This window comes from Erinaceus europaeus, chromosome 10 (assembly GCF_950295315.1).
Source record: "Erinaceus europaeus chromosome 10, mEriEur2.1, whole genome shotgun sequence".
NCBI classification, from domain to species: domain Eukaryota; kingdom Metazoa; phylum Chordata; class Mammalia; order Eulipotyphla; family Erinaceidae; genus Erinaceus; species Erinaceus europaeus.
The window spans coordinates 43,639,834-43,664,127 of NC_080171.1; the positions used below are offsets into that span (position 1 = coordinate 43,639,834).

General features: G+C 34.4%; 1 long non-coding RNA gene across 2 annotated transcripts in view; it reads right to left on the reverse strand.

Annotated features, from left to right (window-relative positions):
- Positions 1-7,277: 7,277 nt before the first annotated feature.
- LOC132540732 (uncharacterized) overlaps positions 7,278-24,294 on the reverse strand; it is an 820,348-nt gene continuing 803,331 nt past the window's right edge. For both annotated transcript variants that reach the window (XR_009551890.1, XR_009551889.1), the window contains one exon: positions 7,278-7,337. This is a non-coding gene — a long non-coding RNA (uncharacterized LOC132540732). The remainder of the gene's footprint in view (positions 7,338-24,294) is intronic.

Consider the following 24,294-nt stretch of genomic DNA (forward strand, 5'->3'; position numbering starts at 1 on the left):
TTGCAACAGTTTCTTGTGAATAGAGAGGTATAAATAATTTACATATAGTTTTTAGTCAGAGACTGGCTTTGTGTCAGAAGAAGTTCCCTACAGAGCAGGAGACTGAACTACATGACTTTTTGAAGTCTTTATATGTTAATCTTTCTTTCTTTATTATTACTTTTCCTATCAAAAGGTATTATATTTTAAAATTCAGGTTAAAATTACCCAAGTCACATATATATTGCCAGGTATCTTTTTGATCTTAGACAAGTCATTTATCTTCTCTAAATTTAAATTTGTCATGTATAAAACATAGCCTGGAGTCTTTAACATTTTTTTAGTTCTGGTATACTTTGGACATACAAATGTAGACATATGGAATCAAAATCTCTTCTACTCATGGTGAAGAATTTTTATAATTATATACTTTTAGATCTATAATAGAAAGTATTTAGTCAGTCCCTAGACATGTCTTTAGGTTATACATATTTTTATTTCTACACTGACTTGCTAATACATCTCTTTAATAACTCTTTAAGTCTTGTGTATAGAATATAAAAGATTTGGTTACTATCCCTGAATGACAAACTGTTAACTAGCTCAAGTAGAAATGCCCAGAAAATATCCTGCTGAGCTTTCATCTTCTGACTATATAGTCTGCATACACAATTTTTTAAAAAATATTTTATTTATTTATTAATGAGGAAGATAGGAGGAGAGAGAAAGAACCAGACATCACTCTGGCACATGTGCTGCTGGGGATCGAACTCAGGACCTCATGCTTGAGAGTCCAAAGCTTTATCACTGTACCACCTCCCAGACCACCTGCATACACAATTAACCTTCTTTTAATAAGATTAACATGTTTTCTACCTAAGATTATCAAAATAATACTGTAATTAAAAGCTATCTAATGGAAACCTGAATAAATCCCTGTTATGTATAATGTTAATTACCTCTTTACTAAAAATAATTGAAATCAGGAGTACTTAATGGCATGATTCATTTAGCAGATCTGGATTATTTCTTCAAAACAGCTCTAGTAAAAATTTTATAAACGATTCTTAAGAATCACCCAAAGAAATCTACTATTTCTGACTTTCCTAATTGATGGCACTCCAAGAATTAACCAAGATTTTGGAACATTACTCTTCGTTACATGAAAATATTTATAGGTATTTGGCATTGGTATAAAACATGATAGCATACAACCAAATGTTAAAATCACAAGAAACTAAACTGTACTTGCCAAAATAAACAAATATTTGGCTATAAACCAAAAATAATTTGATATTCACCCTGACATTTCTGAATTTCCAGATTCAGATACTTTAACAGTTTCTGGTTATTATTAATTTGATCCAGTTATGAAAGTGACACTGACAATGTATGATAAAGACATGTAACCAAACTGACTAAAGTTGGTGCATAGCTCTAAGCAAAATTTTTTGAAACTATTAAAGTTTCATACTATTAAAGAATATTATATTCATCATTAATTGTGTCTTAATGCTCTCACTCAGTTATTTATGGTGTTCATGGTATTCAGATACTCTTTTAGATAGTATGAAGAATATAAAGATTAGTAAGACATAGAATTTACTATCAAAAAGTTTATAATCTGTACATTTAAGGAGAAACTGGAAGGTGGGTAGAAGTTTTAGGTTTATGCCAAGTAGTTGAATGATTTTGATGTTCTCAATTAAAAATAAACAGCAAACATCTCATAATACAGTGACAGTTGGTATCTCTGGAGTTGAGTTCTATATGGGTTCAAATTCTGATACGATTATTTCTTGATTACTCTCCTATTCTCTAATTCACTTCCTTCAATCACTCTATCTACTCAACTAAATATACAAAAAAAGTAAGAAAGATTTGCATTCCCATCACAATCTCTTCTGACAGGGCATCAGCATTATCATCATTCCTTGAAAATCTTCAGATAAAACATTGTATACAACTGGCAAAAAATATGTAACAAGCAAAGGACAATTATTGTCCCTATGACAACCGACAACCTTTATTAGAATAATCAAACAATATAAAATACTTGAGGTAAACTTAGACCTCACTAAAGTCTTATATCTGTTTTTTCCCTAAGTTGATGCCAGACTCCATAAACCTAATACATGTTCAGATAAAACAAATGACACTAAATGCTTTAATAAATGGGAGAAAGTCTAAGCTTGCCAGACAAAGAAGGAACTACAAAAACTGGAAAAGGGCAAGAGACTGGCTCACTTAATGATGAATATGGACTCTAAGCTCAGTCTGACAGGAATCAAAAGTTAGTGCTCCTTTGCTAAATAAGAATATACATAGGCACCAATCAGATCAATGTAAACAGTTAATTGTATTTACATAGTTTTTTCAAGTTCAGGACCTATTCTTTTCTCTAACTTAGATTTCTAATTCCATTCTCAACTCTGACACCATCTTCCCAGACAATATTTCTAGTCTAACTCCATGCTAGCTATCAAGCTCAAGTAAAGATTATACTAAAGTTAGGGCACCTAAGAATACCTAAAATATACATCCTAGTTTCTTCCCACCCTCTGGTGCCTATTGTCATATGCTCTATTTATACTTTTTGGTTCCTGTCTATTAAACATTTTACTTTGCATTCTATCTTATGTCATTTCAGCCACCAAATTGCAGATGCTACTAGATTCCATCCTGATATTCCTGAGAAGATGTCTTGCCAATATATCTTGGAATTTTACTTTTCCAGAACTCTATGCCACTAAGGAAAGAGAGAAACAGGCTGGGTTTATGGATTGATCTACCAACACCCATGTTCAGTGGAGAAACTATTACAGAAGCCAGAACTGCCTTCTGCACATCATAAAGAATTTTGGTCCATACTCTCAGAGGGTAAATGATAAGGGAAGATGATCAGAGGGCTCTGAATGACAGTTTCACCAGGACTCAAAGTGTTTGTTACCAGATATCTTGTTTTTATAATACCACTGAAATGGAAGCAAATGTGGAAAATAAAGTATGTAGATGAGGGATAATAGTGCCATAACAGCAACAGCTAAGTTCAATCAACATTTAAATCTACAGGCATCTGTTGCTTTGACCCAAAGCTATAACCCTTTGTTATATTTTCCACACACTCATGATTAGTAATGATTTTGAACAGAAAAATATGCTCCCACTGACAGGTAATTTCTTCATTCTTCCATTGTTTTATGTATGTGCAATTTTACTTAAAAAATGCATGTTGGAGAATAATTTGATGTCAGCATGTTTTATGAAAAAATATTAAATGAAAATATTTTAAAGCTTGGAAATTACAGAAGCTAGACCTTCTACATTATGCAATTTATGCATTATAGAACTCTGGCTTATACCCCCAAAAGGATAAAGAACTAGGAATTTTCCGTGGAGTTCATGGGACATTGAACTCTGGTGGTGGGAACTATGGGGAATTGTACCCCTGTTATTTTGCAATCTTATTGATCATTACTAAATCACTAAGTAAAAAAAAAAAACATAGGGAGACTTCCAAAGATGGGGCTATGGAGCAGCAGCAGCTGTGTTTCTCCCCTCTCCTCTCCTCTCCTCTCCTCTCCTCTCCTCTCCTCTCCTCTCCTCTCCTCTCCTCTCCTGGGTCAACTAGGAATACCAAAGGAGACCACCTGGGACAGCAAACAAGGCAAGACTAGAATGAATTCAGGAACCCACTAAACCACCAGTGAGTGCAAACACGTGTGGCTCATGGACAGAGAGGAACTTAAGGAGAGATTAAGTGGCTGGTAACAGTCCAGCAATTTACCACTTGAGGCAGCACCTCCAGTCTGCTTTACCAACAAAAAGACTGCTGAGGGGAGGAGAGGACTCCCCTAAGACTCACCAAATGCAACTGTGAGTCTCCATTGCTACTGCCCTCAGAAGCTGGAGCAGCAAGGGCGAGGTCCTGTACTTACATCTGGGAACAGAGAACTGATCAGGAAACTCAGGAGAAGAGCTATACCTTGGTGGCCTAGCAGTGGGGCTGTATAGTGGGAGACTTTCCACATTGTTCTCCTGATGAGAACATGTTGAATAATTGCCTCAGAACCTACAGACCATAAACGGGGCTTGTTTAGAAACTCACAGGGCCCAGCAGTGCTGCCCAGATTGCAAAGAAGCTGAATTGAGCCTGAAGCTTTGGATACTTAGGGTGCAAGAATCTCACTGGATAACCACTGTGCTCTCTCTCCTCCACCCTGCTTTATCTCTTGGTCAGGAGTCAGTGATTAAGCTAAGAAGCCTACTTATAGTTTAAAAGCCCTCAGGCTCCCATAGCCTACAGGGAAGAAAAAGAACAAAAAAAGCTTTTAACAGCCTCTGTGATCCAACTCAGGGATTGAAATAATATTGAAACAACTGTTAATATTCACAACTGTGAACTCTTTAAGTACCTTACTTAGACACAAGTCAATCCAGGCAAGAGTGATTAGTAATTTGAAATAATAATACTAAGAGAGGGACCTCATAGCATACTGTATAGATTGGTTAAACCAACTGGAGAAATGAACCAGGACAAGAGTCCAGCAAAAAGCCCCCCAAATGTTGAACCAAAAAATAGTAAGGTTAACATCCAAATGCTTGTTAAGGAAATAGTCACAAGAATGAGTAAAAAATTTGAAAAAATTATCATCAGAAATGTGAAACAAAAAATGAAACTCTGGAAGAAAACACTAACTCAAGGTTACTAGAGAGCTGAAAGATGAAAAAGCAGAGCTAAGAACACAACTAGCTGAACAAGCTAAAATAGTATCAGAACAGGGTAACAAAATAGATGAACTCCAGAAAACAGGACAGGGGAGAGAGAATAGAATAAATGAGGCTGAAGACAGAATTAGCAAGATCGACGATGAATTAGAGACAACTAAAAAAGAAGAGATCTCAAAAATAGATTAAGAGATACTTAAAACAACAACAGAAACATATGAGGTGACTTCAAAATAAATAATATACACTTTATTGGCTTATCAGAGGAAGAAAGAGAGGGAGGGGAAGAAAGCATTCTTCAGGCCATAATAGCTGAGAACTTTTCTAGTCTAGACAACATCAAAGACATAAAGGTTCAAAAAGCCCAGAGGGTCCCAAACAGAATTAACCCAGACTTAAAGACACCTAGACACATCATATTTATAATGGAAAGGAATAAGGATAAAGAAAGGATCCTGAAGGCTGCAAGAGAAAAACAAAGAGTCACCTACAAAGGAAAACCCATAAGATAAGCAACAGACTTCTCCACACAAACACTACAGGCCAGAAGAGAATGGCAAGATATCTATTGAGGGCTTAATGAGAAAGGCTTTCAACAAAGGCTACTATATCCTACTAGACTGTCATTCAGACTAAATGGAGGCATAAAAACCTCAGACAATTAACAGTTGAAAGAATCAACTATCACTAAGCCTGCCCTGAAAGAAGTTCTGAAAGGTCTCCTATAAACAGTCAGACCACCACAAATATGCCATATATTAGAATACTTTAAAAATCTACAAGAATGGCATTAAAATATCTTCAATCTATCATATCAATAAATGTCAATGGCCTAAATTTACCTATTAAAAGGCACAGAGTAGGAAGATGGATCAGAAAACAACCCAACAATATGCTGTCTACAGGAAACCCACTCAACAAGACAAACACAGACTCAAAGTAAAAGGATGGAAAACTATCATACAAGCCAATGGCCCACAGAAAAGGGCAGGAACAATTAACCTCATATCTGAGATGATAGACTTTAAAATAAATAAAATTTTAAAAAATAGGGATGGACATTACTTAATGCTCAGAGGATTTGTCAATCAAGAGGACTCAACAATTATTAACATCTATGCACCCAATGAGAAGCCATCTAAATACATCAAACATCTACTGAAAGAACTACACAATATATTATCAGCAACACAGTAATAGTAGGGGATTTCAACACCCCACTTTCTCAGCTTGACAGATAATCCAGGCAGAAAATCAATAAAGAAATGAGGGAGCTAAATGAGGAGATAGATAAACTAGAACTATTGGACATTTTCAGAGTCATTCATCCCAAGAAACTGGAATACACATTCTACTCAAGTCCACATGGGTCATTATCAAGGATAGACCATATATTAGGCCACAAAGACAGCATCAGAAAATTCAGGAGTATTGAAATCATCCCAAACATCTTCTCAGAGCACGGTGGAATTAAACTAACACTTAACAATCAACAAAAGATCAGTAATAGTCCCCAAATGCAGAAGCTCAACAGTATACTCCTTAACAACTACTCGGTGAAAGAGGAAATAAAGGAATAAATCAAAAGGTTTTCAGAGTTCAATGAAAATGAAGACACAAACTATCAAAATATTTGGGACACAGCTAAGGCAGTACTGAAAGGGAAGTTCATAGCCATACGAGCTCACATTAGGAAATAAGAAAAAGCACAAATGAATAACTTGAATGCACATCTTAAAGACACAGAAGAAGAAGAACAATGGAAATATAAAGCAACCAGAAGGACAGAAATAACTAAAATTAGGGCAAAACTAAATAACATTGAAAATAAGAAAACTGAGAAAAGAAAATAAGAAAAGCTCAACTAAAGTAAAGTTGGTTCTTCAAAAGAGTGAACAAAATTGACAAACCTTTAACCAGAGTCACAAAACAAAAAAGGTAAAACTCAAATAAATCAGATCATAAATGAAAGAGGACATATCACAACAGACACCACAGAAATCCAACATATCATATGAAGCTTCTATGAATAACTATATGCCACCAAGCTAGAGAACCTGGAAGAAATAGATGATTTTCTAGATACCTACAAACTTCCAAAATTAAATAAAAGGATGACAGAGGACCTAGTGGGGGTTGTATTGTTATATGGAAAACTAAGAAATGTTATGTATAAACTATTGTATTTACTATTGAATGTAAAACATTAATTCCCCAATAAAGAAATTTAAAAAAAGCTTGGGGGTGGGGTGGTGGTGTACCTGGGTGGGCGCACTTGTTGCAATGTACAAGGACGCTTAGCCCCCACTTGCTGGGAGGAAGCCTAACAAGTAGTGAAGTAGGGTTGCAGTTGTCTCTCTTTGTCTTTCTTTCTTCCATCTCAATTTCTCTCTGTCTCTATCCAATAAATTAATAAATAAACTATATTTTTAAAAAGAGAAGGTAAAAAAAGAATATAAAGCTTAAATATCCTGTCCATGAATTCATTTTAAACAATTATTTGACACATGCAAATTATAAATCAGGTACTAGAACACTAAAAAGTGAGATATTAAATCGTGTTGGACTTACCTTGTTTTCGCCACCCTATAATTTTCAGACACAGTCACTGGCCTCAAGAAGTTAAAAACCTAATTAGAAAGAAATAAAATAAGATAATTATTTTAAATAAATCTCAGGACAAGGAAGATAGCTCACTGGAAGAATAAATGGCTTTCAATTGTGAACCTATGGGTTTGGATTTGAAACCTAGCCCTTATAGAAGACATACTAATGCTCTGGTCTCTCTTGCACTCTCTTAATAATAAAAACCTAAATTATATGAAGAATGAAATAGTGTAAACTTTAACATTTTGTTTCTATTTATTTATTTATAAATAGATTTATTTATTTTTTATCACAACCATCACCAAAATTCTGTGTCACTATCCCCACCATAGAGAACCACTACTATACTCCCACAGTTTTGAAAATAGGTTATTTTTTTCATATCTGCATATTCAATTGTCTATATTCCACAAATGAGTGAAACCATCTTGCAGTTGCCCTTCACCTACTTTCTTGCTTCACTGAGCATATTTTGTTTCTGTCATCTTTATTTTTATTTTTTATTGAGGGTGAGAGACAGAAACATATAGTAGGAGAGAGCTACAGAGAGAAAGAAGACACCTGCAGCACTGCTCCACTACTTATAAAGGTTGTCCCCTGCAGGTGGGGACCAGGCACTTGAACCTGGGTGCTCACACATGGTAATGTTGGTTTTCTACTGAGTGTGCCACCTCCTCCTTTCTTCTTAAAGGGGAGATTTGAGAAAAGTGAGGAGAAAACTCAAGAAGTTTAGTGAAAAATTGATGTTAATTTGATAACCTGTAGTTAGAATAATTAAATACCAAACATTAACAAGGAAATGTCTTTTTTTCCATGTTTTCTAGAGAAATGAATATTGAATATCTGTTGAAATTTTGAATTGAGACTATCATTTCTAAGATAAAATGAATAAAATGCATTTTACCAGCTGTTTAATTAGGTTCACTTAATGTCTTAATTCAAAACTTCCTGAAATTGTTTAATGTTCTTCAAAGTTTCCATCCTTTGGTCTTTTTGTTTAGCAGATAATTTAATCCTTGACAGTAAAAGTAAATCAAATTTTGTCTGTCCTACTAATCTTTTAGTATGAAAAAATTCAGTATCTTATAAGCACTCATTTATAGGAATCTCTCTCTTTTTTAAAAACAACTGAAACATTTAACAAGAAATTTTATCTTAACTCATAGATACAATGCTTAAAGTCTATTTTAGTGAATCTTGCTTATTTTCAGGATTGTTTCCTTCTAAACCATTTCTCCTCTTTTTTACATCATCAACTTCTATTCCTTCTATATTTTCCAAGGAAGTTATCTCATAAAGAAAGCCTTCCTTAATATTCCCCTCCTCCAAATCTGACTAAAATGTGACTCCTATGTGCTCCACTATTCTTCCTTATCACATCTTACCTGATTACCTCAGATTACAGAAACTGTCTACTTGTTAAACCATTTTCCATTCCCTCCAGATATATATCTAGACTACATTCCACACATAGATGTGACAAATGACTGAATTCTTCACAAAGGAATATATCAATACTTAGATATAAATCATGTCATGATCACTTCTAGCTTCAACACCATCTCATCATGATCCTTCATTCTAGCTTCCAACGCCACAGTCTGATCCCTAAGCACATATAAGAGGAAAGATCTATGAAATGGATAAAACCTGATCCTCAGTCATAGGCTTCAGGATAATTTCTCAATCCCACTGATAAAGTCTTCTCATCCTATTCTAACTGGGAGTATCTACTTATACTACTGGTGTTCTATATAAATAAGAAGTAAATTTCATCTTTTTATGCTATTAACATGTAGCTATTTGTCCCGTTAGTAGATTCAGACTGTCACTGTTTGAGTTTTCTCATTAGATTATAAACTGTAGTACCTCCAAAGTGACTGTCTTATCTGAGCTTCTGCCACAGAATATATACCTATCTCTATTATTTATTTTTCTAGTGAAGTTAGGGCCTTGAGTATGCATGATTTCATCACACCCAAGTCATTTTTTTTTATCCAAAGGTAAAGACAGAGAAGCAGAGAAAACACAGCACTGCATCTTACCCTATTGCTATAGTACTCCTACATGATGCCAGGGCTCAAAGGTGGGTTGTGTACAGGGAAAACCAACCACAATACACATTCAGCTGTCTCTTGGTCTCTTTCTATTTTTTTTAAATATCATGCATTTAAATGAAATGTTACCATGAAAATTTCCATAGGGATTATTTCTCTAAACATTTTATGGGTGGAGGGGGGAATAAAAGACTTCATTTTATACTCTGTTGGCAAATACTTGAAGAGTAAAATATGATTTTCTTTGTCAGTTACTAGTAGATGAAAACTTTGAAATATTTTGCAAAAGCTCTTTTTGTAGGCTTGTATTTGCAGTTTTGGTAAAACATTGAGATCAATGGAAAAATCTTAGAAGTAATGTACTCAAAAGCTCCTTGTTGATTTGGAGTATTCTTAGACCCACCACTGGGATTTAATGCCAATGGAAAGAAAATGAAGGGCAATTTTCTTTCTTTTTCAAAACAATAACCAATCACATGTTCAGAGACCTCTTCCTGCACTTCTCATAGTACAATGAAACAATTTGAGAAGCTTAGACAAAAATACAGCTATCTGACAAACAGTATCAAGCTCAGTCAGCCTGCATGTCTTTATTACTGCATGCTTCCTCCTCTCCCTTACTCCTACAGGCACACTTTATGCACCAGCTCTTTGGTAACCACCTGTCTGAGGTTACTTTCCAAAGTTCTCTTTGTAAATTTCACCCATCTGCCTCTTTAATATTATCGACTTGTTTAGTTTTAGTTCTGCTTGGTAGAACTTTAGAGACACAATTCTTTTATTTTCAGACTTATGTAAGTAGGGAAAATACAAAGGGGATGGTCAGATCTTGTTTCATTTCTGGAGCAAGCCTTCTTTCCCATCTCTCTCTCCCTCTCTCTCTCTCTCTCTCTTTATTTATGTTACTGTATTATGGCACCCTTTGGCTAGATTCTTTTTTTTTTTTATTTATGTTACTGTATTATGGCACCCTTTGGCTAGATTCTTTCCCATCTCTCTCTCTCTCTCCCTCCCTCTCTCTCTCTTTATTTATGTTACTGTATTATAGCACCCTTTGGCTAGATTCTTATAAATATGTATATGTAAATATCACATTAATGATAATATATAGCTTATTATGGGAATACATTTCTCTCATTAATGTTTAGCATATGCACATTAAATTTGCCAGCTGAAGACTTTTTTTAAACTTTTCATCAAAATGAATATCATCTCTCTATTTTTCAGATTATCACAGATTATTATGTTTTTCAGATTTTCCTTTCTTGGTACAGATGTCAACATTATGGTCTCTTAACCTCTTAGAGCTGACAATTTAAAATATCTAATACCAGTTAGAAATTTTGTAAGAAATCAATTATTTCCAAGTCATGCTTCATATTTAGGACAACTGAACTTTCAAAAAACACAGTATTAAGAAGTCACAGTTTTATTTTCTTTTTGAAAGACTGCAAGAAAATATATTTTAAAAGTAAAACTTCTCATAAGAAGATAATTAACTTTTGTCAATTGGTTTAACTAAGTACAATCTGGCTCATCAAAAATATGTAGCATGGGTGAAACAAAAAGGGAATTGTAATGACACAAGTTCTTTAATTTCCAAGCTTTATGACAAAGTTCTAATTGTTGTGCCTAAGGAAATTAGAAGAGCTAAAGTTAATAACTTCCAATAGCAGAGCTGTTGATGGTAAGGTAGAATCTGGCATGATACAATTTATACCATTTAAAGATGAGACGAGAGATATGATTCAAGAAGTCTTGAAGATTATAATTATTTTGACCATAAATTCATCCCCCCCACAGAGATATCAAGTATCCCATAAATAGCCTTTCATTTTGCATCTTCTGTCAGGGGAATATAAAAGAAAAATGGAGATCTATATCCCTGATGAACATTGATGCAAAGATCCTGAACAAGATCTTGGCAAATTAAATCCAACAACATGCCAAGAGAATAATTCACCAAGAGCAAGTGGGACTCACCCCTGGGAAACAGAGATGGTTCAACATCTGCAAGTCAATCAATGTAACTCATCATATCAACAAAAAGAGAAAAATCACATGGTTAATCAATTGATGCCAAAAAAGGCATTTGACAATATCCAACACCCATTTATGATAAAGACCCTCCAGAAAATGGGGGTAGAAGGACAATTCCATAACATAATAGAGATCATTTATTACAAACCCACACAGCTAACATTATTGTCAATGGGGAAGTAGAAGATGACAACTATCTACACTGTTATTCAACATAGTTCCCAAGGTCCTCACAGCTGCAATCAGACAAGAAAGAAATATAAAAAGCATACAGATTGGAAAAAGAACAAATCAGACTATCATTATTTGCTGATGATATGAGCTAGAGAACCCCAATGACTCCACCAAAAAACTACTGGAAATAATTTAGCAAGATACAAAATCAATACACATAAATATGTGGCATTTCATATACAAAAAATCAGAGGAAAGGGAAATAAAGACTCAATCCCATTTACAATCAACCCCCAAAAGATAAACCTTGGAATGAATCTCACAAAGAAGGTGAAGGACCTTTACAATGAAAACTATAGGACATTGCTAAAAGAAATAGAGAAGACAAACAGAAGTAAAGAACATTCCTTGTTCCTAGATTGGAAGACTGAACATTATTAAAATGGCCATTCTACCAAAAGCTATCTACAATGTCAATGCAATCCCTATCAAAACGCCAATGGCATTTTTCAAGCAAATGGAACAACTTGTCCAAAAAATTGTGTGGAACTGAAAAAGGCCACAAATTACCAAAGCACTTCTGAGAAAAAGGAAAAATATGGAGATATCATGCTCCCCAACTTCAGTTTACACTATAAAGTGACAGTAATCAAAACATCCATAGTGCTGAAATAAGAATGGCCACTTGGACCAATGGAGCAGAATTGAAAGCCTAGAAATGAGCTTTCACTTATACAACCACCTAATATATGAAAAAGGGGCCAAACCATTCTATGAGGTAAAGAAGATCTCTTCAAGAGATGGTGCTAGGAAAATTGGACAGCTACCTGTAGAAAAGTGAAACTAGACCACCACTTAACACCATACACCAAGGTCAAATCAAAATGGATTAAAGAGCTAGATCGGGAGTCGGACTGTAGCACAGCGGGTTAAGCGCAGGTGGCGCAAAGCACATGGATCGGCATAAGGATCCAGGTTCTAGCCCCGGCTCCCCACCTGCAGGGGAGTCGCTTCACTGGCGGTGAAGCAGGTCTGCAGGTGTCTATCTTTCTCTCCTCCTCTCTGTCTTCCCCTCCTCTCTCCATTTCTCTCTGTCCTATCCAACAACGACAACAACAATAACTACAACAATAAAACAACAAGGGCAACAAAAGGGAATAAATAAATAAAATAAATATTAAAAAAAAGAGCTAGATCTTAGATCTGAAACTCTAAAATGTATAGCCAGAAATGTTGGTGAAACTTTTTAGGACCTTCACATCAAAGCTGTATTTGGAAACTTGGCCCCCTGGGCATGGGAAATGAAAACAAGAGCAAATGAATGGTATTACATGAAACTAAATTGTCTACATATCAGGAAAAAAAAACCTATAGAAGGACAAGAAGGCAACTGAGCAAATGGGAGTAGATATTTTATATCAGGGGGTGGGTGGTGGTACACCTGGTTGAGCACATACATTACAGTGCACCTGGTTTTTAGATCCCACGCCCCCATTTGCAGGGGGGAAGCTTCACACAAATGGGGAAGCATTGTTGTAGGTATCTCTCTGTCTCTCTCCCTCTCTCTCGGTCCCTTCCCCTCTCAATTTCTCTCTGGCCTATCCAAAGATAAAAATAATAACAACAATAATAATATATTTGCTCTTAACACATAAAACAAATGACTGATATGAAACATCTAAACAGAATTTGTATAGATGTACAAAAGAAGAAAAATAACCCAATAAAAAAGTGGGCTAAAGAACTAACCAGGCAGTTTTCTAAAGAAGAGATACACATGGCCCACAGACACATGAAAAATGGTCCACTTTACTTATCATTAGAGAAATGCAGATTAAAACTGCAGTGAGATACCATCTCACACCTGAGAGAATAGCTTATATCAACAAGCCAGGAAATGACAGGTATTGGAGAGGTTGTGGAGAAAAGGATACTCTGCTACAGAAGAATCAAATCTTTGATATTTTTTATAAGTGAGAACCAAATGACATACATCTTACATTCTTATGGATACAATATATTTCAGGGCTTCTAGATTTATTTTAGTTTTGAACTTTTATAACCATGCTCAAAGTTCCATTAATGACATATGTCCCTATTATATTTAATAGTCACTTGTTGGATTGTAGTTGGGACTTCACCACTTTGAGTTGACTTTTTTAAATAGTCAGAGGAAGTGCCAGAGAAAAATATCACAGCACCGATGCTTCTTACATTGAGGTGGAGGCTAGTTTCCAATCTGGTCACCTGCATGGGATATTTGGCATACTACTCTCTTACCACACCTTAATAGTCATATTTTAATGAAAACATTCCAAATCCCTAATAAGCCATTTCAGCAAAATTTTTAATTTATATGCTATAGTGTGATAATTTTATCACTTTATTTAAATTATAAATGCATGCTTATTTTATTTTTTTATATTAAAATTTTATATTTATTTATTTTCCCTTTTGTTGCCCTTGTTTTTTTGTTGTTATTGTATTTGTAGTTATTATTGTTGTTATTGATGTCGTCATTGTTAGATTGGACAGAAAGAAATGGAGAGAGGAGGTAAGACAGAGATGGGGAGAGAAAGACAGACACCTGGAGACCTGCTTACCACCTGTGAAGCGACTCTCTTGAACTGGTGGGGAGCCGGGGCTCGAACCCGGATCCTTAAGCTGGTCCTTGAGATTTGCGTCACGTGCGCTTAACCTGCTGCGCTACCGCCCGACTCCCAACATGCTTATTTTCTATGAATTTTATTCTGCTACTTGCTCTATTCCAATGCCCCCCCAAATCCTTTTAATCAAAATTGTGTGTACTGTTTTTTCAACTTCAATATCACTTTATTAAGTAAATGATGATTTTCAGGACTGTTGTCATCATACATTTAACAGTAAGCAATTAAAAAAAGATGCTGCATTAGTATAAACAACTATTAACATATAAACAGTAGTTTAATGTAGTAAAACTACATTAGTAGTTTAACTAGTAGTAGTTAAACTAGTTTTTAGTAGTAAAACTAGTAGTTTTACTAGTTTGTAGTAATAAAGTTACAAATTAAAGAGATTTCATTAACTGGCTTTCATTCTTTTTATTTAGATATAAACTTGAATGTCACTGCCAAAGATATTTCCTGGATGAAGGAGCCTTCATGAAATGTTGGGGAGTTAAATAAATATTATGATATTATGTGAAATCATGAGGGTGAAAAATAACCCAAAATAAATAGTGTGTGTGTGGGGGAATGGGGAGTACCTGGAAACTGTTCAGGTAAATAAGCAATCCAGTGCATACAACAGACATAAGACAGAGAATATAAAGTCTTTATGTGTGGGAATAATTAGAAATTCCTAAGGTAGATTAAAGATGAAAATATCACTAAAAATTCTCCATGAAGAACTACTTTATATTAGTATATTCTAAACTACAGCTTATTCTCTTTGTAGTCAATTTTGAACATATTCTGTTTCAGAAAGGAAGGGAATACAATTTCACTATCCTCGGATATGAGAATTTCCCACAGGTGTTTAGCGAACTGTTTCAGTATGTGATTGCTTTATAAGGTAATTATTTTATAATTATCCTATAGAAAGTGTATTTGAAAAAATATCCTCTAGAGTCACGAATAATAATAGAATTTTATAGTTGGAAAAGGTCTTGGACAACATCTAATTAAACCTTCTCATTTCACAGATGAGGAAATCTAGCTGCAAAGTTGCCCAGTTACTTGATCAGACTAAGGTAGTAGTTAAATAAGAAGCAAAATAATTTAGGCCCTTTGACCTAGAAGATAATCATTATAAATTCACTTTATTAGAGAAATATTGAAAAAATTATATGACTTTTTTTACTTGACCAATTTCTACACCTCTATCAGAATTCATCAGTGTTCATATACACTGATGTTTATCTACAAGTTCTCATCTTTGATCTTCCCTCTCTTTAAGTCTGCAATGAATGTCTCAACTATGTCTTAAGTGCCATTTTATATTTTTTTACTGGTAGTTATCTACATACTTATCTCTTTGCCTCCTATTCTGAGATACAAGAAAGTTCAAACTGCTTTTAATCTCCACCTCTACTCTTTAGCATTTTGCACAAACACAATTCAGATACAGTAGTACTCAGTAAATATTTGTGGAATGAATTAGATGGGCCATATTTAGTTCAGCATCATTTAAGTATTTACTTAGAGGTGAGAAACATGATTTTACTCATGATGCTAGTTTTGAGGTTGCGCATTGATATTTCTTTTTCTTTTCAATAACATTGTATAAATATATATCTTGGTGTTCTTTTTTATCTTTATTATCTTTATTCACTTATTGAATAGAGGCAGTCAGAAATCAAGAAGGAAGGGGGTGCTATAGAGGAAGAGAGATAGAGAGATACCTGCAGTACTGCTTTACCACTCTCAAAGCTTTCCCACTGCAGGTGAGTACTGGAGGCTTGAATCTGGGCCCTTGCCCATTGTAACATGTAGCACACAACCAGGTGCACCACCACCCAGCTTACTGTTCTTTAAATTGGTTTGAGCCCAGTTGGAAAAATATATATTGTTGGAATGTAATCATTCCTAAAGCAAATGGCATATTCAATGAAATCCTTATTAAAAAACCCTCAGTAATTATTTATTTTTAAAGTATTTTATTTTAATGTGAGAGAGAGACAGTGAGAAAGACACGAGCATTCCTCACCTCTGGCTTATGGTTATGCTAGTGATTGAACCTGGAATCTTGAAGCCTCAGACATGAAAGTCTTTTGTATAACCACTAATCTCCCCATCCCAGAATCCTAATAGATTTATTCAAGAAAATAGAAGGAGCAATTTGGAAATTTATGTGGAACCACAAAAGATAGTGAATGGTAACACATATACAAACTACTGTATTTTACTGTTGACTGTAAACCATTAATCCCTTCAATAAAGAAAAGAAAAAAAGAGATCATAAGTAGTGAAAGTAACTTGAGAAAAAGTGTCAGTATCTTAATCCCTGACTTCACACTATATTTCAAACCAATAATAATTAAAGCAGTATGATATAAGAATAAAAATAACCACTCAAACCAATGAAACAGAATAGAGAGCCCCAAAATAAACTTTTACATACATCTAGCATTTAACAAAAAAGCCAAAAACCATAAAATGCAGAAAACAAAGGCTTTTCAACAGGTAGTGCTGAGAAAATATATAGTCACATGATGTCTGGGGCTGATGGAGGAATATGTGAATGTTTCCATTTGGTGTGATGACACAGACACTTTGGTGATGAGTACAGTGAATTGTACACATGTATGTGCAAGCGTATGTATGCGCAAAATTGCAATAGTAGAATCTTGCAATATTATAAACGAATGCTAAATCAATAAAAGAAAAAATAGGCGAACTGTGGTAGAAAGTTTCTAAAATGGATCTCGAAGACCGGTATCTTCTGTACAAGACCTAATGATGTTTTCTTATAAAAATTGCTGCAGTGATAAGTTACTGCGCATGAAATTAGATTTCAATAAAACTGTGGCTTCCTCTTTGTTCATTTCTTCTCCCTTTTTTTTTTCCTGAAGCCATTGATAAATGAGCATATTTCATATGAGCTACTCTGCCTGCTGCTTTTTCTACAGGTATAAAAGTACTTAGCTGCCTAGAAATTCTTCATGGAGTAAAGTAGGGATAGTAGAGCTATAGAAAAACCTTTAGGACATTTGCTACACTTCTCTGACTTAAATCAGCGAGTATCTAGTGTATCTAAATATTGCCAGGAATAAATTAATGATCTTGAAGTGGATATTCAAGCCTGCTAGCATACTTGAAGATGGATCCTCTTTCATTTGGTCCTTGAATTACCCCAATCTTGTTTTATTCTTTGATTGCAGTGTTGTGAGAGATCTTGAGCCAAAGGTACCCACCCAGCTATAATTCTTTGATATATGACTCTCAAAAGCCATATGATGATAAAAATAATTGCTACTTTAACTTTCTATGTTTGGGATAATTTGCTACAGAACAATAGATAACTAATACATTTTGTAAATAATCTCAATTTTATATCTCTCTCCATATATATAAATCAGTGCCTCACACGTACACTATTAGTACTCCTAGGCTAATTAAAAAAATCATTACCTTTTATTTCAGACAGAGGAAAAGAGGCTGGGGTGGTGTTGGGGGGGGCAGTAGCAGAGAGCTTTCACCAGTGTTGTGACAGTTCCATGTGGTCCTGGGGTTCTAACATCAGACATGTGCTTTGCAATGCATGAACTTAGCTAGATTAGTTGTCTTCCATCTTCAATATTTCCATGTCTAAGTATGTATCAACAAGGTAAATCACATTTAGCATTATGTCAAAGATTCTTGATGATGACCATATATAAGTTTGAAATTTATATTTTAATTCCTTAACACAGAAATTAAAATACCTATATAACTTTAGTGGATATATGAGCCCAAAGCCATATAAAAATCAAATCCACACTTTAGTTTTTTAAACCTATTAATTATATAAAAAGTATAAAGACATAAACAATTACTTTTAAATTAGTTTCATATATATATATATATATATATATATATATATATATGAAAGGAAATCAATTTCCTATTTATTGCATTAAAAATATTTATTTATTTATTCCCCTTTGTTGCCCTTGTTGTTTTATTGTTGTAGTGCTTATTGTTGTTGGACAGGACAGAGAGAAATGGAGAGAGGAGGGGAAGACAGAGAGGAGGAGAGAAAGAGAGACACCTGTAGACCTGCTTCACAGCCTGTGAAGCGACTCCCCTGCAAGTGGGGAGCCAGGAGCTTGAACTGGGATTCTTCTGCTGGCCCTTGCCCTTTGCGCCACCTGTGCTTAACCTGCTGTGCCACTGCCTGACTCCCAAACAATGACTTCTAAATGCAATTAAGGTGTAATTAAATATATAACAGGAACCAGTATCTTGGATTCTAGAAAGTTAGGTATTTAGAATCTTTGTAGAGAACAGAAATGTTGATTTGTACATACACACACCAAACCAAAAAAAAAAAAAAAAAAGTGAGTTATATCAGACCATTTTCATGTTGTCTCAACTTACTTCTACTTAAATAGCTAAGCCAATTCTTGCACTGCCTCTGAAAAATTGATCAAAACATGATCAAAGGAATCCAAAGATAGTGTGAGAGTAGAGCTTTCAGTCTATTTTGAATCTTCTGAATCTAAAAACGAGGGCATAGCACCTATACTTTTCCCATAGCTGTTCAATATCAGAAATTCAGAACAGTGTCTCCAGCAAATCACAGAGTTTTAATATTAAATTCAGTATAGCAATGGTAAAATAAAACTGAGCAAAAATATTACAAGCACTCTAAAGAAAACAAGAATATATTTCTCATATGGAAAAAAATAAATTCATACTGATGAAAAAAATTTACTAGCAACTTTAGGATATACATTTAAGCTTGAGTCCCCTCTAAGAGACACTGTTCAGACTAGTAAGAGATATGAAAGATAAGAATAGTATTCTAATTACAGATCTGGTTGTTTTCACATGTTTCAAGTCTATCCAGTTACAATCCTATCACGAATTCCTGATGAATATTGCATTTTCTATAGAAGAAGCAATTCATAATTTACCTTTATTGTTTGTTATCATAAAAGATTCAGTCTCAGGGGACTTTGATTTAGATGTTGAGACAAAGGTTGACACAAATAGAGAGCCTGTCTGCAACCAGAGTTGTATTACTTAATATGAAAGACTCTTCAAAATCAGCCATGAAACAATCATCCGTACTCCTCACTCCAATACTGATAAGAAAATGATGGCTAGGTATAGAATTGGGAAACTAATTTACACCAGAGGAGGGAAGTAGGAGAAGAAAAAAAAAGTAACCAAAGAAAATCAACTGTTAAGAAATATTGGAGACCACAGAAATGTCCTAAGATAAGTCACAGCATATGTTCTTCCACCTAGAATATGGCAATCATTTCTGTGAGAAGAGAAGTTGATAAGGCCCCTTCCCCTACAGCAGGCAATCATTTTGCATTTTATATTATTTCAAAGGAGCTTGATTATTTTCCTTTGAATGAAGGAAACCAGATTGATTTACATTTACCTGTCAACAGAATGTTCTACTTCTCTGTTTTGCCTATTTTAAGCATATAACCTGAATATAAAATTCCATAGACAAAAAACTTCCATTCATCATAAATAATGCAGAGTGACCAGCTCACGTTTTTAATGCATATTTGATGCCAAACTATGATAAGTTAAAATTAAAAGCCTGAATTTGACCAAATATGACTATTATTCTCAGTAATAGATTAAAGTTATACATATTATTTTATTAAATGTAAGATATGAACCCTTAAAATTATATCCAGAGGGGAAGTCACACAATTAAATGATACTTTTGTAATATAAAACCTAGTTTAACTGCAGTTTCCAGGGAGGGAATGGGGCACTGAACTCTGATGGTAGGAACTAGTATGGAATTATACACCTGTTATCTCATAATTTTGTATATCAATATTTAATCACTCATAAAAAATAAAACCTAGTTTAGAAGGAAAAATAGCATAATACCAAGTCTTGTCTTATTTTGTAAACTTGTTTAAATATTTAAAGTTTGTTCTATAAAAGAGATAGATAGGAGAAATGTATCAGCTGGCTGAAATAGGTTTGATTTCACTTATTAAACTGCAATATGTGGATCTAGAAGTGCCACTGTGGTTCTAAACATTTTTCTCTTGTACATCTCAATGTTATGTAGCCTGCATGCTTTTGGAGAGACTTAGGGAACAAGGTGTTTCACTCACTTGGGTTCAACATGGCTTCCGTAGTTCATGAATCAGGTATCGTTAGTAAATCAATGAAATTTTAACTTTACTTTTCTCTATCAAATGAAAGATTTGAACTATTTCCAAAGACTAAATATAAGATAATATAATTTATGTATGTGTATTTGTGCATGTAGGCATATACATATATATGTATGTGTATATGATATTTTAAAAATAAATGCATCATTAGGCAACTTGGTGATGCACTTAAAGCTATGGAAACTTTATCTTAAATATGGAAATAATAGTAGAAAGATTGCACTGAAGCTCAGTCTCACAAAGCAATGTGAATGCATCACAAAATACGTGTACATTAGTTTGTGTTCTTACTGATACACATGAATGTGCAAAAAAGAAAAAAAAAGAAGCAAGCAAACTGTTTCTAAGACTGGTGAGAACTATGGTGGTTATCTTTGGGAGATGAGAGGATGGGGACACAGAACTTTGGTGGTGGGGTTGTGGTGTGGAACTAAACCATACACTGTAATCCTACAATCTTATAGCCCACTATTATTCACAATAAACAAATAAAAGTAAAGTATGTTCTTGGTTTCTACCTGTATAACACAAAAACACTTACACAAAGAGAGAGATGCATATCCATGTTCAAAGTGACTATACATAAGAGCCAAGATTTGGAAACAACTCCTGTCCAATGATAGATGAGTGGATAAAGAAAATGTGTTATATATACTACTGGCTATTACTAAACTTTAAGAAAAATTAAATCTTGCCTTTTGCTACAACAGAGGTGGAACTGGAGGGGCTTATGCTGAGTGAAATAATTCAGGAGGAGAAATAAGGTATCAAATGATGTCACACATAAGTGGGATTTAAGAAACAAAGCAAGGGGGAAGTGTGGGGTTAAATATTAATAAGCCCAGTCATTTCAGCAAATTTTAGAATAGTAAAAAAGAAATTTGAGAGGGTTAAAAAGGACGTGGAGGCCCTATGCCCTACAGTAGAGAAAGATAGCACTTTGGACTTGGACGAAATGTTTTGGAGTGCGTTTTTTGGAAATGTGAAATTGTACTCCTAAGACAACACCAGTCTTATAATAATAGCATTTCCTTGGTTAAAATAAATCAATAATTTAGCAATTCACCTGTGCTGAATATTCTATTTGTGGAATATAGAATTGATGAGCTTAGCATACTGGGTAGATTGCATAGTAGTTATATAAAATGATTTTTGTGCCTGAGGCACCAAAGGTCCCAGATTCAATCCTCAGCACCACCAGAAACTGGAGTTTAGCAGTATTCTTGTAAAAACAAAAGTGTATATATATCCAAATATATGCACACATACACATATACATATATATTTACATTATATATCATATATATGTATCATCCTTTGAAATATGTAAAATGTGTTGGGTGATATGACTTCAGTATCCAATATCAAAATAATATCAATGTAACAACTGCAGTAGGTCATATTCTTTGTGGTCAGAGGTCAGTAGGTCATATTCTTTGTGGACCAGTGAAGAGGCATAGTTCTAAGCAATTAGATAAGAATTATGCTAGCTTTTGTTCTAGCATGATTTTCTGTGGATTGATATTAATATAAGGTTTTTGGCCTTGAGATTTTCATTAAAATTTTTTTTTGGGAGGTGGCAGTGGCACAACCAGTAAAGCGCATAAGGACCTAGGCAAGAACCCAGATTTGAGCCCCCCACTTCTCACCTGCAGTGGGGATGCTTCACAAGCAATGAAGCAGATCTGAAGGTGTCTATCTTTCTCTCCCCTGCTCTATCTCCCCTTCCTCTCAATTTATTGCTGTCCTATTGAATAAAATGAAAAAAAAAGTAAAAATGCTTCCAAGAGCGGTGCATTTGTGATGCTGAACCCCAGCAACTAGAGGCAAAATAAATATAATAAATAAAAAATTACTTATCATATAAATTGAAAACTTCATCTGAATAATTATTTAACTGCCTTCAAAATGCCTTTTGTACCACTGCTTTTAGTTTGACATTGTTTTCTTAGGCCACCATTTGCAATACTCGTATTTTTAAAGAGTGTGCACACTGTGACAACAACAACAACAACAAAGCCTACAGGAGCTGTGAATCTTCCAAACTGAGGTAGTGAAATAGTTACCATCTGTCAAGTATAACAGAAAACAATGACATAAACTGTAGTGTCTATAAACAGTAGTCAATAGTTTCATCACAAGTAATTAATACAAATATTTCATAACTGCTGAGATTTAATAAACAAAAGAAAAAATTTTTAACCTATAAAATTCCCTTTCTTGGTCTAAATTATTTTGAAAAATTGTAAGAAAGAAGTCTATAGATTTTGGGGAGTAGCTTATTATACTAGAAAGTGGTTGGTTAATTATGCAATTTTGGGTAAGGGCATAAAAATATCTGAGCATCTTGTGGCTGACTTCAATTCTTAATTTCATTTAGAGCTATAGTTTAATTTCTTCAATCTTCCATAATTTCTAGTGGTAATTTCTTTATTTTTAATCTTTATTTTATTGAGACAGAGATAGATGATAGATAGATAGGTAGATAGATATGGAAAGACACTGAGAGAAAGACCAGAGCACTGCTCAGCTCTGGCTGATGGTGGTGCTGGGGATTGAACTTGGAACTTTGGAGCCTCAGACATGAAAGTCTAGTGGTAATTTATAGATTATAAATAGACATATGCAATTAAGTGGGCTGAAAGAACACACAGCAAAGCAGATTTAAAACTTGTTTGTGGGAGTCGGGCGGTGGCTCAGCGGGTTAAGCACACGTGGTGCAAATCGCCAGGACCTGCGGCTCCCTACCTGCAGGGGAGTCGCTTCACAAGCGGTAAAGCAGGTCTGCAGGTGTCTGTCCTTCTCTCCTCCTCTCTGTCTTCCCCTCCTCTCTCCATTTCTCTCTGTCCTATCCAACAACAACAACATTAATAACCCACAACAATGTTAAACAACAAGGGCAACAAAAAGGAAAATAAATAAATAAATAAAAACTTAATTAAAAAAAAACTTGTTTGTGTTAATTCTATAGTTGTATTAATTCTTCTACCCTACACGAAATATTGAATTAAAATGTCATGGGGGAGAAATTTAAGTTAATTAATTCATACTTTTTGTCATCATTTGGGCTTAACTGCTCTGTGTCAACTTTTATTCAGATAAAATAGGGGGACTGGGGAATTGACCTTAGGCAGTGCACATGGAAAAACGGGTGCCTTCCTAGATGAGCTATCTAACTGGCCCAACTGGCCCTACAATTTAATCATGAAAACCTTGAAAATACTCACTTTAAAAAATTCACACAAAAATTGACTCAGTAGGCAGAGTGCATACTATGCATAACGGAACTCCTAGTTTTGATTTCCAGCAATGCATATGTCAAGATGGTGCTCTGATATTTCATAATCTAAAGTAATACAACTTCAGTGGAAGTTTATTTTCATATATGCAGTTTTGAGTTCTGTATCAAAAATATTACTTTATATTAATTTGCCTTATGTTATCCACTTAACAAGAATGGAAATTGACATTATATATCTTTTAGGAAAAAAGATGCTAATAGACACAGAAGTAAAATCATATCCTTTAAATTTTTCTTTGCTCTGAATAAAGTCAGTCTTGAGAATTTTAGTTATATTCTACTTTATAAATTGTTTCAATAACTCCATTTAGAATACCTATGATATTGAAATTTAGTGCAAAAGAATTATTGAAGAAGGGCTTGGTGGTGACACACTTGGTTGAGTGCACATTACAATGAGCAAGGATCTGGGTTCAAACCCCCAGCAAGGGGAAAGTTTTTCAAGTGGTAAAGTAGTGTTGCAGGTTTCTGTCTCTGTCCCTCTCTATCACCCCCTTTCCTCTTGATTTCTAGTGGTCTCTATCCAATAAATAAAGATAATAAAAAAAAAATTAGGGGGCGGAGCC